The following is an 18,326-nucleotide window of genomic DNA, read 5'->3' on the forward strand; positions in this document are numbered from 1 at the left end:
GTTAAATAAGACTGGTAGTTACACTGTGTCATTTTATAGGTTCATAGGTTCATAGATAGGTACTAGGCTATCTGCCTGAGGGCATTTATAAGCCTAGCCAGAGCATGTCAACTTTCGCCGTCCCATTGATTAATTAACTGAGCCTCTGTCAAGAAGAGCCAATGAAGTGATCCCAGGGGTGTATTTTCTGTTACCCATCCACTCGTCAAGGTTTCTCTTGAAGAGTGTTAGTGAGGGGCTCTGCCTAACGTAGTTAGGAATTTTGTTCCAAAGCATGGGGGAGTCTCTGTGACAGGAATATATCCCTCCAGCATGTTTTATTTATTGTTGTGGTGAGGTTTAGCTCACTAGAGCAAGTGGTTCACAGTGGCTTGGATTTCTTTAGGTGGAGCATGTCCATCAATTCTGAGTTGGACATGGCTTTGTAAGTCAGGCAGAGATCACCTCTGAGTAAGTGATATGCGACTGAGTACAGCTGGAGTTTTTCCAGTCGGGCTGCATAGGACATATAGAAGGATTTCCTTACTACTTTGGCAATATGATTGTCAAAGGAGAGATTACTATCTACCTGGGTCCCCAGATCTCTTATTACCTCTTCTGTATTAAGGGGGCTGCCACCTATCTGGTAATTCATGGGTGTTTTGTTTTTCCCAAACGGGATGACTATGCATTTTTTGGCATTTAGCTTGAGACCATGACTATGACACCAGGTGTCCATCTCAGTAAGGCCCTTTTGGAGAATGTCCGTGTCAGCCAGAGAGTCAATTATGGCTCCCAGTTTGCAGTCATCAGCGAACTTGGTTCGCCATAGTCCTCCTGTGTTTGCCTGTATTTCTGGGAAGTATGTGCTGAACAGTAGGGGTCCCAGGACCGAGCCTTGTGGGACACCACTTGTGACTGGTTTAGAGTCGGACCTGGAGCCTGCTATTCTTACCGTGTGAGTTCTGTCTGTAAGCCAGTTGGCAACCCATCTCGTGACGTAGGGGTTTATGTTCAGGCTGGTGAGTTTTTCTATAATTCCGGAGTGGGGAATGGTGTCAAAAGCCTTGGTGAGGTCAAGATAGGCTATGTGAACTACCTTCCCCTCATCTATGGCCCTGGTGACTGTCTCGAAGACGTCAACCAGGTTTAGTAGGCATGATCTGCCCTTAACAAAGCCGAACTGGGTCAGGTCAAGTGTTTGGAGGTTCCCAATGTCTTTATTAATGAGTTCCATGATGATGCACTCCATAGCCTTGCAGACTAGGCTAGTCAGGCTTATGGGGCGATAGTTACCAGGGTCAGTTATGGCCCCTCCTTGATGGAGTGGAATAACCATTGCTGTGCACCATTCTATGGGCACGTAGCCTGTGGAGAAGGTGAGGTTGAACAGTGTGTTTAGGTGGGGGGTTAGTTCGTTCTGTAGTTCGTGCAAGACGCAGCCTGGGACACCATCTGGCCCCATTGACACTGTGCTTTTGGATTTTGAAAGGGCTGTTTTCACCTGTGCTTCTGTGATTTCCGGGACAGTACACTTTTTCGGTGTTGTTGTGGGCCCTTTTGGTGGTGAGGGGGGGGTGAAGTTTGCACTGAATTTATCTGCCAGGATGTTGGCAATATCAGTGGGTTCAGTATATTTTGTGCTATTTTGCACTAGCTCAGAGTATATCTGTGAGTTGCCACTTAGATTCTTAACATTGCTAAAAAAGGTTTTGTGGTTATCTTTCGAATCCTTGGCTATTTTTCTTTCAAAGTTAGCCTTGGAGGATTTTATGAGGGACCTTAGTTTCTTACTGATACTGATCAGGGATGTCTTTCCTTCTTGGGATTTGCTTTTTTTCTGAACTAGTTTCCTCCTTCTGTTGTATAGCCTGCTTATGACAGGGGTCCACCAGACTGGTTTCCTTCTCTTAGGGGAGTGAGTCTTGGTTTTACTAGGGATGGCACAATCCATGCCTCCTTGTAGGTGCTCATAGAGTGCATTTGTAAAGGTTCCTGCATCTTGGACACTGTTATCCTTTAGCATGGGGGCTGTGAAATTTACCACCTCTGTCTTAAGTAAGGTGAAGTTTGCTATAGAAAAGTTTTTCACTGTGGTTTCCTTGGTTGGAGGTGGTGGTGTGGTGTGGACATCCAGAGTGATTAGTTTATGGTCTGATCTAACCAGTGATGGGTTAACCACTGGTGTGGAACACCTGTCGCCCATGTTGGTGATGACCAGGTCCAATATGTTTTTACCTCTGGTAGGGGAGTTTACCAGCTGATCCAGGCCATTTGAGTTGATAAATTCCAGGAAGCGCTGGACCTAGGAATTTGTACTTGAGTAGTTTTACCAGTTAACAGTAGGGTAATTGAAATCACCCAATATCAGGGTGTTCGGTAAGACCTTCATGTTTTCCAGTGTCTCCAGAAAGGCGGAGTGGTGGTCCTGGGTCATGGAAGGTGATCTGTAGCAGGCCATAATTTGCATTGCAGATTTGCCTGATGTTAGTTGCACATGGATGATCTAGGAGGTATCATGCTGCGCCACTAACCTGGAGGTGTAGATATCCTTGATGAATATGGATACACCACCTCCTTTTGTGTTTCGGTCCATGTTCTGTGGCTGAAATGTGTGGTATGAGTTGTAGCCCGGTAGTGTTGGGGTGCTCTGTGGAGCCTTGAACCAGGTTTCAGTTACTGCACAGATGTCAATGTTCTCCATACTGAGGAGTGCTTCGAGCGCATGCATTTTGAGATTTAAACTCCTCGCGTTGAGTAGCATAACCATCATTTTTTTATTTGTGCTGTTTACGGAGGTGGGTTTGACTTTTGAGCCTTGCCTAAAAAAGGCACTATGGGGGCAGCAAGAGCCTTGGCCAGTATTTGAAAGCCTAGGGGTGACAGGTGCAAGTCGTCTCTTGCGGAGCAACGAGGCTTGTCGAGCATGTCATCCCAGGCAGACAGACACTGGATCCCCTTTGAATGACACCAGAAGCTTAGCCAATTGTTGAAATTGATCATTTTTTCTTTACACTGCAGTATCATTCTTGGTTAGGGCAGGATGCTACTCTGGGTCAGGGTCATACCCACCTGGGCTACATGATCAGAGAGCTCTTCCATGTCTCTTTTCATGTAGTCCAGGGAGGTACATCTCAGGTCATTCACACCAACATGAACAATGACAGAGTCATATCTGTACTTGTTCTGGAGTCCTGAGTGCTTGTGTTATGTGGCGGATTCTGGCTCCCGACAGGCAGCTAACAGTAACCTTCTCCTTGTCCAGCCTAGTGAGTGGAACGTCAGTGTGCCTGACTATAGCGTCGCCTATTACTAGTGTGTTAGGCATGTTATTTCACCTTAAGGGCTGTAATTGTGCGGCACACTGATTTTGTGTTTTATGTGTTGTCTGGTTTGTGACAGGAGGTGCAGGTTTTTTGGGTGTCTGCTTTGGAGGTCTGTGATGTTTTTTGCAGGTTTTTATTTAGAGCCTCCGAGTATGATTTTGTGTATTTATGTGTATTTTTTTGCCAGTGCTGGTTTAGTATGTCTATGTGAGGCTGGAGGTGTGGTGCAAGTGTTAACCTTCTCCTCATGACTGCCTGTTCGAATCTTGAGTGGAGAAAGCTTAGCCTCCAAATTTAGCTATATAATTGCATCTCTCGCATATGTTAATGTTTTGTGGTAGGAGTAGAGGGTTGTCTGTGTACATGAGGCAATTGTAACATTTTCTCAGGATACCCAGGTTCACCAGCTGGACTGGAGAGTATACCTGGAATTGCCCTTTGGTCATGCCTGAATAGTAGAGTGAGCTGCTTAGTCGCTTGGTTGGTGAGGGGTGAATAATGAGCCTTGCCCTGCTGGGCAATCAAGTGTTGGGGTATATTAGTGCTTGCTATTAGGTCTGTTAATGAAATCAATGTATCTTATAACAACATTAATGCTATGCTACAGAATTTATTGCCACAAATAGAATTAATATTCAAACATTTATTTATATTTTTCTGAAAGTGCATAAACCAGTTATACCAATGATATCTGGAATACAAAAGGTTCATAAATCCATTAGTGATTCTTGTTTACATCCTACAGTTGAGGTTGGTGGATCAGTGACACAATCTTTGGATAGTTATATAGACAATAAGACTAAGCCTTTTTTATTAAAAGATTCATGCCATTTTTAAGCAAATTATCAACTGACATTTTAAGACATAGGCTTCTTTATGACATTGGACATGGTGGGTATTTTATTTTGTTAAGCATGGAACTGGATATGATTGGTTTAGAAATATGCTGTGTGGTCACAAATTATTAATTAGTGATGCACTCGATGTTATATGTGAATTTGTAAAACTGATGTTTGTTACAGACGTTGCTATGGGTGCAGCATTTGCTCCAAGCTACCCTAATATATTATTAACTTATTGGGAAAGATGTTTATGTTCAATTCAAAGTTTTTTTAATTGTTGGAATTGTTATTTTAGATTTAGGAATGAAATTTTTATTTTCTGAAAGAGTTCTAATAAAATGCTGGAAGAGCTGACTATCTTGGGTTCACGTCTAAGTTTTTGAAATGTAGTTGTCAAAAGTCTACATCTTCATTGAATTCCTTAGATGTCATTGTTTGTTAAAGATACAGTTAACAGTTGTTTTGGTTCTACCCTATACAAGAAACCTACATATTCCAACACATTCTTGCACTTTTACAGTAACCATCCTGTTTCAGAAAAAAAATAGTGAAAGGACAGTCTGTTTACCTTGCAAGAATGATTTTGCAGTTTGTTAAGATTTTCTTGGAGCGCCAAAAATTTAAAATAGATGTTTTTGGAGAGTGGATATCCATCTGAATTTAATGATAACATTTACAGTGAAGTGCACAGGAAAAGATGTGAGGGGGTGTATAGTCCTTTACTCGGGTTGGGTACAGTATTATTTCACAAGGATATTAGAACAATGGGGGAGTTCAACAAGGCTATGGTTCTGAAATATGACAATTTAGAAAGACATGCTTGCAGTAATGTTGAAAAGCAGTGCAATATTTTGCAATACTTCCCTGACATTATTGATGTTTTAGCTCCTAGGCCACGATTTGTATATATACATATATATATATATATATATATATATATATATATATTTATATATATATATATATATATATATATATATATATATATATAGAGGCCAATAAGAAATGTTTAGAGCAAACAAGTATGAATAAGAATAGCAGCAAATAGTGTGGTTCTTGAAATCCATGGAAATGTATTTCACCTGTGGCCTACTTAAATCTCAAAACATATGAAAAGCTTAATATTAAGGGACGCTTTAATTGTGGTACTGTGGGTATACTGCATTTAGCGAAATGCACCACATGCCCAGCTTGTAATGTTTGTTGGTAAGACTTAAAGAATTTTAAGAAAGTGCATTTAGGAGTACAAATATGATATTCATAAAAAGGACACTACTAGTGTGTTATACAGACATGCTATTAACTGTACAAGTTTTAAAATGTTTTATTTTACAGTATTGGAGAAAGTGGAAAGAAACCACTGAGGGTTGGGGATAATGGGAAAAAAAATTCTAGAAAGCTACAAATCAAAATGACAGCTGAGACTGAGGGCAGATAAACATCCTGGAATCAATGATAACATTTCCATTAACAGTGTTTCAGCATTAAAAGCTGCAATGTTGTGATTATGAGTATTAGATTTGTTTTTTCACATTTGAACACTTTTCAATCGATTACATTATTAGTAATGCTGATATTGTTGGATTTTTACAGTTTATCTTATATCAGTAAAATCACAAGGCACTGCGAGTACCAGCAATGGACAGCTGTAGATGATCTAACCAGAAAAACTTTATTATAAAAAAGCTAAAAATAAAAGTAAACCATAAAACACCTTAACTAAATCACCGTGTTTTTTTGTCCTACAGTCTCAGACCAATCAGCTAACAGTTCCAATTCAGTCTACAGAACACATTTAATTAATGACAATTTTGTATGTAAACCAGCCAGTATAAACAAATAAAACTTTTAAAAGACTTACATACAGTGGAAGTAGTGCATTATTTGCTTCTCTTTTCTTTATCTTTAACTGGTTTCAGAGTTACCTGTCTGACCGCCAACAATCCGTTGTATGGCAGAATGACATATCTCCCCAACTACCTGTCTCCATAGGGGTTTCCCAAGGATCCATCCTTGGACCCCTACTCTTCTCTGTTTACACCAATAATCTAGCATCTGCCACCAAACATGGCACACTCATACAATACACAGATGACTCGACCATCATCTGCTCAGCCCAGTCCCTTCCCAAACTGCAAAAAGTCACACAGGAAGCCTTTTCCTCTGTTGAAACATGGTTATCCTATGCCCAATTAATACTCAACCCAAACAAAACTAAACTACTCATCTTCCAACCCACCAAACATACTCAAAACAACTCTCACTTTAACATCACAGCAAAAGACAACACCACTATATACCCAACTGAACACACCAAATTGCTAGGAGTGGAAATAGACAATACACTAAAATTTGACATTCACATATCCATGACCATAAAAAAGTCCACATAAAACTAGGAGCGTTATACAGAAATAAGCAATGTCTCACCAAAGCACCAAAGATTTCAATAGCAAATTCCCACCTTATCTCCACCCTACTTCATGCCTCTCCAATATATACCAACCTAAGGCAATGTAATCTAAACAAGCTAGAGACCTGCTACAACAAAATTGCCAAATTCACCACAGGGGCATCCTACCGTAGTCACCACTGTCTCTCACTTGCTGAACTGGGATGTCTTGAACTCCCTCACCTCCTTCAGTGGTATCAACTCTCACTCGCCCACAAACTAGTAAACCATCCACTAAATGTCCCATCCCTCCAGAATCTACTCCAATCCTATCGCACCACCAGACCACTAAGATCCAGCAACAAAAATCACTTGCAGATCACTAAAGCCAATAACTCTGCTGGTGAAGCACTATTCTCTTGCGCCATAGCCAAATTATGGAACTCACTCCCACTCACAATTACCTCCGTACCATCATGCACTTCAAAACTTTAATAAAAACGCACCTAAAAACATGCTGGCTATGTCATTGCAACTCCCACTCTAATATCATCCACCCCATCCAACCACTAACTACCTTGATTATAGCAAGCTCAGATGCTCATAAGCCTAGTACTTATTATACAGCAGGAACTTCTCATTGTAACATTTGTTAATGTCTGTTATGTACTTCACAGATAAAGATTCTAGTTGGCTACTGATGTACTATGATGAATTCTTCATCTGTAAATATGTTGTAAGTAATTGCTATGTTAAATTGTTAATCGCTATGTAATCCAGTGTAACTACTGTCTGTTTATTTTACTGTGGAGCTTTTCTCCCCGGGCCTCCGCTGAAAATGGACCTACGTCCAGTCGGACACTCCTGGCCAACAAATTTAAATAAATAAATAAATAAAATAAATAAATTTATAGCATAAAAGTATTCTTTCATTCTAACACTTAACTTCCTTGTTGTCAAGTATTTAAGTGGTAACTTCTTACCAGCGTATTTAAAAGTGGTCTTTTATTCTGATGAAATCTTCAGATGAAAGCACTAAATCTCTGTGAATAAATACAAATTATTTTACTCATTGTGTTTCCAATGTCTTCCAGTGAATGTTTTTTTCTTATAAGTTTGTTTCTGCATTCTGTGGAGTATTTTGGTCTTTAAGTCTGTAATACTATTAAACATAAAAATAGGAAACAGAGGACTAAATTTAGTTCACAAGCAACATTTGGTAGTAGTTCGACATAGATCTGCTGGTACTACATGACAGAGCACTCTACTATGAGGCATACCCAGAGTGGGTCATGTAGAACTAGCACTACCATGGGCTTGTACACAACAGTGCAGGCTATATGCTGTCTTGTCACAATAGTGCACCCTAAATACATGACCCAGCTATGGCAATGGAGTGGGTCAATTTACATTAAGGTAAAGTATGGCACAAGGCATGCTGGAGAGACAAGTAGAGGCAGATATATGATCCCTGCCATGACAAAGTGGGCATCATACACAGATTGGGTGGGCAAGACAGCAAGGCAGCTTGCATGTATAGCGCATCTGTGTAAGGAAATCTGTATTCCTAATAGGAGGGGTTTTCTCTACTAAAAATAATCTGGTAGAATGAAAACTATATATAGATAGACTACCAATATAACATACTTATCTCAACATCTGGAAAGTCATTCTGTATGCCTCTGAAAGTTCAGCCTGCTCTCGTCAATTTCCCCAGGAGCTGAAAAACATAATAGATCATGTACATAAATCACATGCCCTACATTTAGCTGGGCAGTTAATAATACATCACAGTAAAATTTATTTGTCACAAGTACTTTTCAGGTCACAGCCTAGAGGAATATGGTAGCACATTTGCATTACCCACATTACAATTATCACATGATGCACAGCAAGTGGCATCAAGGCAGCACAACAGTGCATGATGCCACCATACAGTGATGCATAAACGTGCATGTGACAAAGTGGTGTTTGGGGTGTGAACGACGTGATGGCCTGCTTGTATGTAGCCTGTTCAAATGAGATATCTCTCTGTTATTGTTTTTTAATGCTTCTAGAAACCACAACACGTGCTTAATATGTCAGTGGCCCTGGAGGGGTTAGTGACCCACCCACACATGCACAATGTGCTTTGCAACACTCGGTCAATAGTCAGGTACAAACCTCATAGTTCAGACTTGGCCCAGTGTGCATTGCATAAAGTGTACATTTCAAAGACATTTAACTTGGATTGGCTGGTTAGCATAATTACCGAGGCAACAGCCTTGACATTTTGTTATAAATATAGCTATGTCATTTGCAGTGCTGGTTGAGCTAAGAAAATTTACCATAGTGGGAACAAAATAAGACCAAAACCAGACCAAGAACCAAATCAAAAAGCAAGAAGTGAGGTGAAGAATCAAAGCTGTTAAAAAATCTTTTACTAGAACATCAATAAAATCATTTAGCGCTTCCGTCTGAACTGGACTTTATCAGAATGAATACATAATACCATTAACTTTCAAATAAATACTAATGCAAGAAGTTTTCAAATAAATCCCATTGGATGACAGGCAGCCAAGTAACAAGGATTAATTAAGAACAGTTGAAGAAAAAAGGGATCTTAATGTGACCCATGCTAATAAACACGATGAAAATAATCACAGGAACAGACTCACAGTTTAAATCATTAAAAACATAGCAAATCTAGGTACACAAAATCAAAATACCCAGAAAGTTATACATATGTATGAGGCATATGTATATGTTTGAAAGCAAGAAAAATAAAATGAAAATGTTAAAATTCATAAATAACATTTGCCTAAAATGTGATGCAATTAGAAAAAGCCTTATAAAACAAATACAGTTAAATAAATAAAGTTGTTACTATGTAACCCTTTATAGATATTGATAAAACTTGAGGCACAATATTGAACTTATAGAGGTCATATCATTCAAGCCATTACCATTAGCAGAGTTAAGCTTTAATTGCCCCCTCAACTCTTTCAGTTCAAGTACATTCTTCCATGGACCACCCCTGGTAATGTCCTCAATGTTGTCAAGGATATAAAATATAAAATAATCTGTGACATTATCTGTGATGTGCCCATACAAGCGTTATTCAAATTATTTTTACTGATATCACACATCTGCTGATAAATGTGCTTCTTTAAAGATTTTTCCACTTCCCACACAGAAACCAGGGCAGACCTGGCACTGGGCTAGGTACACAACCCTAGAACTGTAGCAGTAATACTTCAGAAAAACTTTTCCAAAACCTGTAATGTCAGATATTGAATCCTCAAGAATATGTTTATACTGGCTGCACCTGCTACACTTTTTCATCCATCCTGGTTCATACCCTGTGTCTACCCTTTCAATCAAAGTTTTAAAGGAAATGTCTTTTTTAAACAAAAAAACAAGGGAAGAGCCTAAGATGTTAAATTGTTCACCCCCTGAGCCTAAGATATTAAATTGTGCATCCCCTTGTTTTAAAAAATATTCCAATACCTTTTAATTATAGCATTTATGTCTCTTGCATCCAAGTTGTAAGTAAGGACCATAGCCCTACTGAAGTCTACTTTATTACTGGGAAGACTGTCAACACTTTGCCCCTGTAGTCTTCTCCCTAAAATGGGAACAAACACAGATTGTTCTCTTTTAGTAATTACTACTTCCATGATGTCTTGAAAGAAACTAAGAATATACCCCTAACTCGTAAACATTAATTTCAGTTTTGAAGTCTCCTCCAGGAAAACTTCATGCAGTGAAATCATACATGCGAGTCTCACCATTTGCCCTTTAACTATCACTCTTTTTTTGGTAAACTGGATGGCAACAATGAAAATACAAAGATGAGTTGGAATAGGTGGGCTTCCTAGAAATAGTGGATTTTTTATTTTATTTATTTATTTATTTATTTTACATTTGTTAACCGGGCTAGTCCAACTGGATATATTTCCATTTTCAGTGGAGGCCCAGCGAGAAAAGCTCCACAGGGACATTTAAAAGTTTATAATGCACAATTATAAGAGAAAAATGTAAGACAAAATAAAATGAGAGAGCAGTAGTTACAAAGTCATACTATTTAAGCAAATATCATATTCAAAGTAAATTATTAGTTAAAAATAATTAGAGAGCCTAAAGCTAAAGAGAAGTATGCAAATTGTGAAACACAAAACTTTGAAAGGAACAAGATACTCTTTCAATTAAGATATGAGAGGTTATTTACAATATGTTCACCATTTAATTCATCTCCTATTTGCAACAATAATTTCAGACAGTTACCGCTACCCAGGGGTAAGTAGCGATAAAAAGGTAAGGGGAGGCAGGATAGAGAAAAATGGCAAAAGAGAATGCAGACAATTAGTCAGGGTAACAGCAAGGGCATAACCAGTGAGTTTTAAGATGTTGCTTCAGCCTTTGCTTAAAGAGTGGGAAGGAGGGAAGTACCATTAGATCTGATGGCAACATGTTCCAATATTTTCCAGCAGTATTAGAAAACAAGGAGTCACCTGCCAAGTTATTAGACTTGCTAATGCTAGCTAGTAGTTTAGTGGAAGAGCGTAAGGAGTTGAGGTTTGCATAGGTGGTAATAAGGTTAGAGAGTATCGGTATGTTGTTAGGTTGATAGAATATCCTATGAACAATGTTAAGTTGGGAAAGTATTAGAATGTTTTTTAGTTCAAGCCAATCTAGCTGCTTTAGGTTCAGACAGTGAGTTCTGAATGGGTTCCCAGTGGCAAACCTGGCAATATTATTATAGGAGTTAGTTAGTTTAGTGAGTTCATTTTTCTTTAGGTTGGTATAAATGGGGGATGCATAAAGAAGAGTGGAGATTAGATGGGAGTGGGCAATTGTAGTTCTGGCTGTTGTTGTTAAGAAGGGTTTTATTCTATATAGGGAGCCCAATTTTCTATTTACGGTTTTTATTGTGTTATTTATATGATTGTCAAATGTAAGGTTATTGTCAGTTAAGACTCCTAATAGTTTGGTGGTAGAGTCTGGGGTTATAATGGTGCCATTATTTGATTTGATTGAGAAATTGATGGGGGGGGGGGACTTACTGTTAGGTGTGAAGAGTAAGAGCTTGTTTTTTTTTGGCATTCAAAAGGAGGCAACGGTTTAGAAACCATGCCTCGACTGAGTTGAATACTGTCTGGGTTAGAGATTGTAGTTCAGATGTGGAGATGGCAGAACATATGAGCATGGAATTATCTGCATATTGTATGCAGGTAGCTTGAGGGATTGCTAAGTAAAGGTCATTGATGAATACTGAGAATAGAAGTGGACCAAGAATGGAGCCCTGAGGGACTCCAAGGGAGACTGGCAGGTGGGAAGATAGTTTGTTCTCCCAAAGGACTGCTTGTTGCCTATTGTTAAAGTAGGACTTAAACCAAAGAACAGCCTTGGTGTTAATAGCAATGGATTCAAGAGTTTTTAGGAGTAGGGGGTGGTTGACCATGTCAAAGGCTTTTGACAGATTAATAAAGAGTGCTGATGAGAGGATGATGTTATTACGGTTTTTATTGATAGAGTCTGTGAAAGATAGGAGGGCTGTGGTGGTACTATGAAATGGCCTGAAGCCATGTTGACAGCTAGTATATTATGTTGGGTTAGGTGGTTAATTAGTTGATGGTGAATACATTTTTCCATAACTTTAGCTAAGGGTGATAAGAGAGCTATAGGCCTGTAGTTGGAATACTCATTGGAGTTTCCGCCTTTATGTAGAGGGATAATGTGGGAGATTTTCCAGATATCTGGGATTGTTCCTTCATTTATGGTTTTGTTTATAATGATGGATACAGGATAAGCAACTGCTGTAGCTGCTTTTTGCAGGTATTCAGATGGCATTTGGTCTGCAAAGGGGGTACATGGCTTAAGTTTATGTATAAGATTTTGGATGTATTAGGTAGCGATGGGTTGTATTTGGAATGTTGGGAAAGTATTAGGTAAAGAGGTTTGGGGATTAGAGTTGTTTGTGGACAGTTGACAGGCTAGATATTTTATGGTGTCTGTAAAGAAGGTATTGAAGGCATTGGCAGTTTGAAGGGAGGTATTGTTATCAGCCCCTAGAGTGAGTGGTGTGCTGGAGTGCCCTGAGTGAAGGAGTCTATTAACACTAGACCAGAATATTTGTGGGTTGTTATGGTGAGATTGCTGTAGGTTACAATAGTAGTTTATTTTGTCAGTCAGTATGGCTTTTTTAGTAGTATTCCTTAGCTGTCTAAATGTTTGTTGCTCAGAGATATTTTTGGATGCTCTCCACTTGGTCCAAGATTTATTCCTAAGCAATATGAGTTGTCTAGTTTCTTTTGAAAGCCAGGGGGCAGGTTTGGACTTCATTCTGATAGAATGTTTAGGAGCATGCTTGTCAAGGATAGTTAAGAATTTAGAGTTGAAATATCTGACAGCCTGCTCAAGAGGGAGAGTTTTTTAATGGGTACCAGTTACAGGCATTAAGTTCATTCTGGAATAATACAGCATTAAAATGTTTGTTGGTTCGAGAGATTTTATAAGTAGGGGTGTTTGGGATGTCATTCTTTTGTCTTATAATGTAAGTTAACATATGATCACTTAAGTCATCTGGTAGAGTTCCTACCTTGTATATTTGTTGTTGTTTATTAATGAGTATCCAATCTAAGATACTCTCTTTGTTGTTGGGTATTGGTACTTGAATCTCTGCAGGGGCTGTGCATTGCATAGAATGTGTATTTCAAAGCCATTTAACTTGGTTTGACTGGTTAGCATAATTGACAAGGTAACAGCCTTGACATTTTGCTATAGATATAGCTATGTCATTTGCAGTATTGGTTGAGCTAAGAAAATTTACTATCGCAAATTGGACACTGGAAGCTATACTTACACAGAATGCATAGATCTATAATTGCTGTGATAAGTGTCCAGGGCACAGTGGTAGAATGTGACAGGGGAATGTGTGGGTAAAAGCTCTGGGGTTTTACTGGTGTTGTGTTGTTGTAGGGATGATGTCAACAACTGACTGCTGAGTTGGGGAGGAAGTCACAGGAGGTTTTGTTAGTTGGCTTTGAAGTATACTAATACTTTGCAATACTGATGACAGCTTTAACCATGTTTGATATGGGTCTATATCACATCGTCGAACTCAGAGGAGTTCAAACGATGTAATATCGAACCATTAAGTTCAAAACCCAAAAAGTACGAACACACAGAACAGCGATTTTTTTCCCGGTACAAAAAAAAAAACAACACCTGTGAGTTTGACGTTGTAATATAGACCTGTTTCATATAAGTATGGGATACAGGCCATATAACAGGGGAATTTCCTTCTCAAATGTGTCCCTCTATTGTTGAGTGGGAAGGAACTGCTTTTCAAAACGTGTATCTGTTGCTGGGGACAGTCAGGATCTCCAAAGTCAGTTACATAGACTGAGGTGTGGAGGGTTAAGTTTTGTAACATGCTACCTGGGGTCCATTACAGGACTTGCAAGTGATGCACTCAGGGATGGCTGACGGCATGCCTTAGCCTCCAGCTGTGCTGAACAACTACAAAAACCAGAGAGGACACACCAGTGGATGGTGGCCACACTGTTGCTATATCTCTTGTTTATTTGAAACTGACCATCCTACTAAGGATGGGGGACATCAAAATTCAGACAGGTGCACAGGTAACAGATGTTGCAGAGCACCAGAGTACAGAAGAATCCAGCTGTATCACTCTATCTGTGTGCTGGAAGCCATAAGTGTGATGCCAGGCACCCATGCTACATGCACAACGTGTATGGATGCAGTGATATCCATTCACACTGCCATAGTAAGATTCACAGGTACATACTGCACAGCAAGGTGTGGCAGAAGCACACCTGTGGAAAGTGATCTGTTAAGGTGGCATACACCAATTCATGGGTCAGGTGGTTTATGTTCTGTGCTCCTTGTGCAGGGAGGGATGGGACACTGTAGTGTGGTTGTGGCACATATCACTGCCAATAACTTACCATATGTATATCTTCACATGCTCTGTAAACAAAAAAAAAAAGGAAAGAAAGAAAATAAATAAGGAAGTTTTCCTGTACAGAGACAGACATCTTGCTGCATATACTTTATAAACAAATGTGATAGATACTCCTAACCAACAAGAGAAACTGGGACAAATGTGACTGTGTATAGCAGGACCTTGTTGTGGATGGAAATGCTGTCAATGGCCAAAATGGGTCACTAAATCAAGTACATAGTAGGATCATTGACTTCATCCATCGTGATCATAAAAACAGAATAGGGGAAATTTTAATGCTACCCTAGTTCCTTTAACTGGGTATTTGAGGCACCATTAGTTCTATGAAGAAATAGGAGGTCAAAGAGGATTGGATCTCAAATGGGATCTCAAATGTCTCAGAAAGCTAGACACAGATCTCCACATAGGAGTCTATAACAGACTGAGTACAGAAGAAGGTGGTCAGTCTGTCCTAAGTTTTGAGGTCACTGAGCCTTTTATTTATGAATCTCGGAGATCTGTCAAGGCAAGTGATATGTTTAGACAAATACACACCAAAAGGAGCATTATGTTAAGTAATCAGTCTGATGAGATACCAGTAAAGTGTAGTTAAGATGTCTTTTGATCTGGTGGAGATGTCTTTGGAAATTAGATGAACTAGACAGATGGCCTTCTTAACAGCTGTAGAGATATGATGGCTAAATGATAAGGAATTATCAACAAGAGTGACTAAATCCCTTACAACAGTATTTGACTGGAGGAGTGTTTCACCTATATCATAAGTGAAGTATGCTGCATTTTTTCATATATAATTTCAGGCCCTTGTCCTTCCACCAATTGTAAACATGGTCTAACACAAGTTAGTGCAATTGTGAGTCAGTGAAAGAACAAACTTGGATGACTATAGGCCAGGAGTGTTGGCTTGAAGGTCTGGGAAACAGATGTTAAACAGGAGCTTTGATGAGACATGATGGGTACAGTCAATGGCACAAAGTATCTCAGGAATGTGGGGTATTTCACAGAATGCCCACATGGTGTTGTTTCTGTTGTCTGCAGTACATGGAGACCACATAAGCTGTGCATGCTGTAGTATAGCATTGAGAAACTGGTGTAGTATGCCTGAGGATGGTATCTGTGATTACCCACTGTGTCCTCTGTTAGTCATTAGCTCAGGCATCTGATTACCCACTGTTTCCATAGTTGGTCATTAGAAGAACCTTGTAGCAATGATCACCATTGATAGACATACTTTGGTGTCCACAGGCATGGGTATTCTATACATCTCATAAGCCTGCATTTAAGGGCAACACATCTGTTCAGCTCTTGTATTGTGTCTCTGTCCACATCACAGCGGTCTAAAACTTCTATGTCATGGAGGGGATGAAGCATTAAGTGCAGTCAGATACATCAGTGAAGTTGAGAGTGATGGCATGCACAATCACAGCTGCTGCCAGAGAGAATGGACTCAGACATATACATTCCTGTTAATATATCTGTTATGTGGTCTCTATGTACACCCAGATTTTATGGTGTATAGCTACACTGGCAGTCATGGTTCATGACATAATTTTTATAAGTTTCTGAATCACTCTGCCATGCAGTTTATCTTCTTAGAAAAGTAATGTATACACTGAACAGTTTTATCAAGTAAAACATGAAATTCTCATGCTTTAATTGTCTATATGTCTTTTTGTCACTGGCTAGGACCTGTGTGTTGTCAACATCATTCATAGCAATGCACTTAGACAATGTTGTATAAGAGATGATGTCCTAACAGTCATAATGTGAGTATCACTGCATGATCCACTGCTGCTGCTGTGGGTGCCCAAATGAACATTTGCATCTGCAATAAAAACATTGCAGCAGTTAGCACATATAGGTTCATAGGTTCATAGGTAGGTACTAGGCTATCGGCCCTAGGGCCCATACAAGCCTAGCCAAAAAATGTACCCTGGCTTTCGCCACCCAAGAAAATTATTTTCCTGTGCCCCTGTCGAGCAGAGCCACAGAAGTAATTCCCGGGGTGAATTTCCCATTTCCCATCCAATCATCAAGATTCTTCTTGAAGAGTGCTAATGAGGAGCTCTGTTTGACATAGATAGGCAGTCTGTTCCAGAGTATGGGAAGTCTCTGGGACAGGAATCTATCCCTCCAGCATGTTCTGTTTATTGTGGTGACAAGGTTTAGGTCCCTAGAGCGTGTAGCTCGGAGGGATTGGGATTTCTTTAAGTGGAGCATGTCCAACAGCTCTATATAATACATACAGCCATGTACAGCACAGCTAACTAAAGAACTCAACCATAAGTACTTGATCTTAACTTTAGAAAACTCAAGCACAACAATGTAATAAAGAAAACCAAAAATACTGCAAATATACAATACTAAAAAGGTATACGTCATACATGCACAGCATGTCAAATCCAGTGCTATAACTATACAATAAATGAAAAACAAGGAAAATGGCAACTTCACTAATAGCGTTGTCGCCTCACAGTAAAACGCTGTCCAGTTCTATTCTCAGCTAGAGCATCTTCTGCGTGGAGACGTGCATGAATGGGCATACCTTCGTTGAAGGTTGTGCGTCAGGGCTGGCAACTCAGCACGTAACAATCAACTGCCAATCATTAGCAGACCAGAGTTCCGCTGTGGCGACCCCTAACTGGGAAAAGCCAAAAGATACAACAACAAGTAAAAAAGTAATACGTTCTGAAGGTTAAATACTTCATGCTATGATTCATCCGTAATCAGTCATAGGTACTGAATAGCTTAACAGGGTAGAAACTGTTTACAAAGTTATTGTTCTTAGCGTTCCGGGTTTCATTGTAGCCCATGTGACTACAGACTGAACCCTCTTCTATTCATCTATCCTTGATATTTATGAATCAAACAGGTTTTTAAAAAAGTCTCTATATTGTTGGAACCAACCAGCCAAATGTTGTAATGCCTGGCTTACAAGTGCATTTAGTAATAGAGCTAGCAAGCACAAACTGTCCAGCTCTCCTTAATTGACAATAGGAGCCACAGATTAAAAGCTGATTGCAGTCAAGATGCCTAAATTAATGTAATGCAAGCAAACACATGAACAAAGTATCTAATCATTCTGCTACATTGTCTAATCTTGCACCCAGAAAACACCCATACCCAATGCCTTTAAAGTGCAGGGGAGAGAAGCACATTCAGCAACAAATAAACAATAGCAAATACAAACATACAGTATTGTCGTGTTAGTGTTGTAATCCCCAGTTTTTAATTGCACGAGACAAAACTGAAAAGCACAGTTCAACTGACAGAAATTTCCCAGAGTTGTAATTTTATAACTTTAGCATCATATATAGAGCACAGTAAACAATCCACAAAAATCATTTTGTAAGATTCAAGTTCAGGCAAATAGTGGCAGAATTGGACTGAAATATACATATGACTTTCAAGTTTCTGTCCACTATCAGTCAACTGCTGGCAACTTGAACTAAAGTCATGTTACTCAGGAAAGTAACATTATAATACAATTACTGGACATCCACCTCTGTGTTTAGATGTCACACGTACACTCTCAAGGGTTCTACAATTAAATACACATACGCTCGTGCATACACACACACACACACACACACACACACACACACACACACACACACATATATATATATATATATATATATATATATATATATATATATACAAGGTAACCACTTAAACATGTGCCTTTACCCAGAAAAAGCAGTTGTATATAACAACGCAACAATAGACAGCTGCAGTTTTGTTGTCCTGAATTTAGGCAGTATGATGTAGACTGGTATGATGGATCTGCAAATATGTATACATCATGCTTAAAATATCTA

The sequence above is a fragment of the Protopterus annectens genome, chromosome 9.part0 (genome assembly GCF_019279795.1).
Source record: "Protopterus annectens isolate FY-2018-M chromosome 9.part0, PAN1.0, whole genome shotgun sequence".
Taxonomy (NCBI): domain Eukaryota; kingdom Metazoa; phylum Chordata; order Ceratodontiformes; family Protopteridae; genus Protopterus; species Protopterus annectens.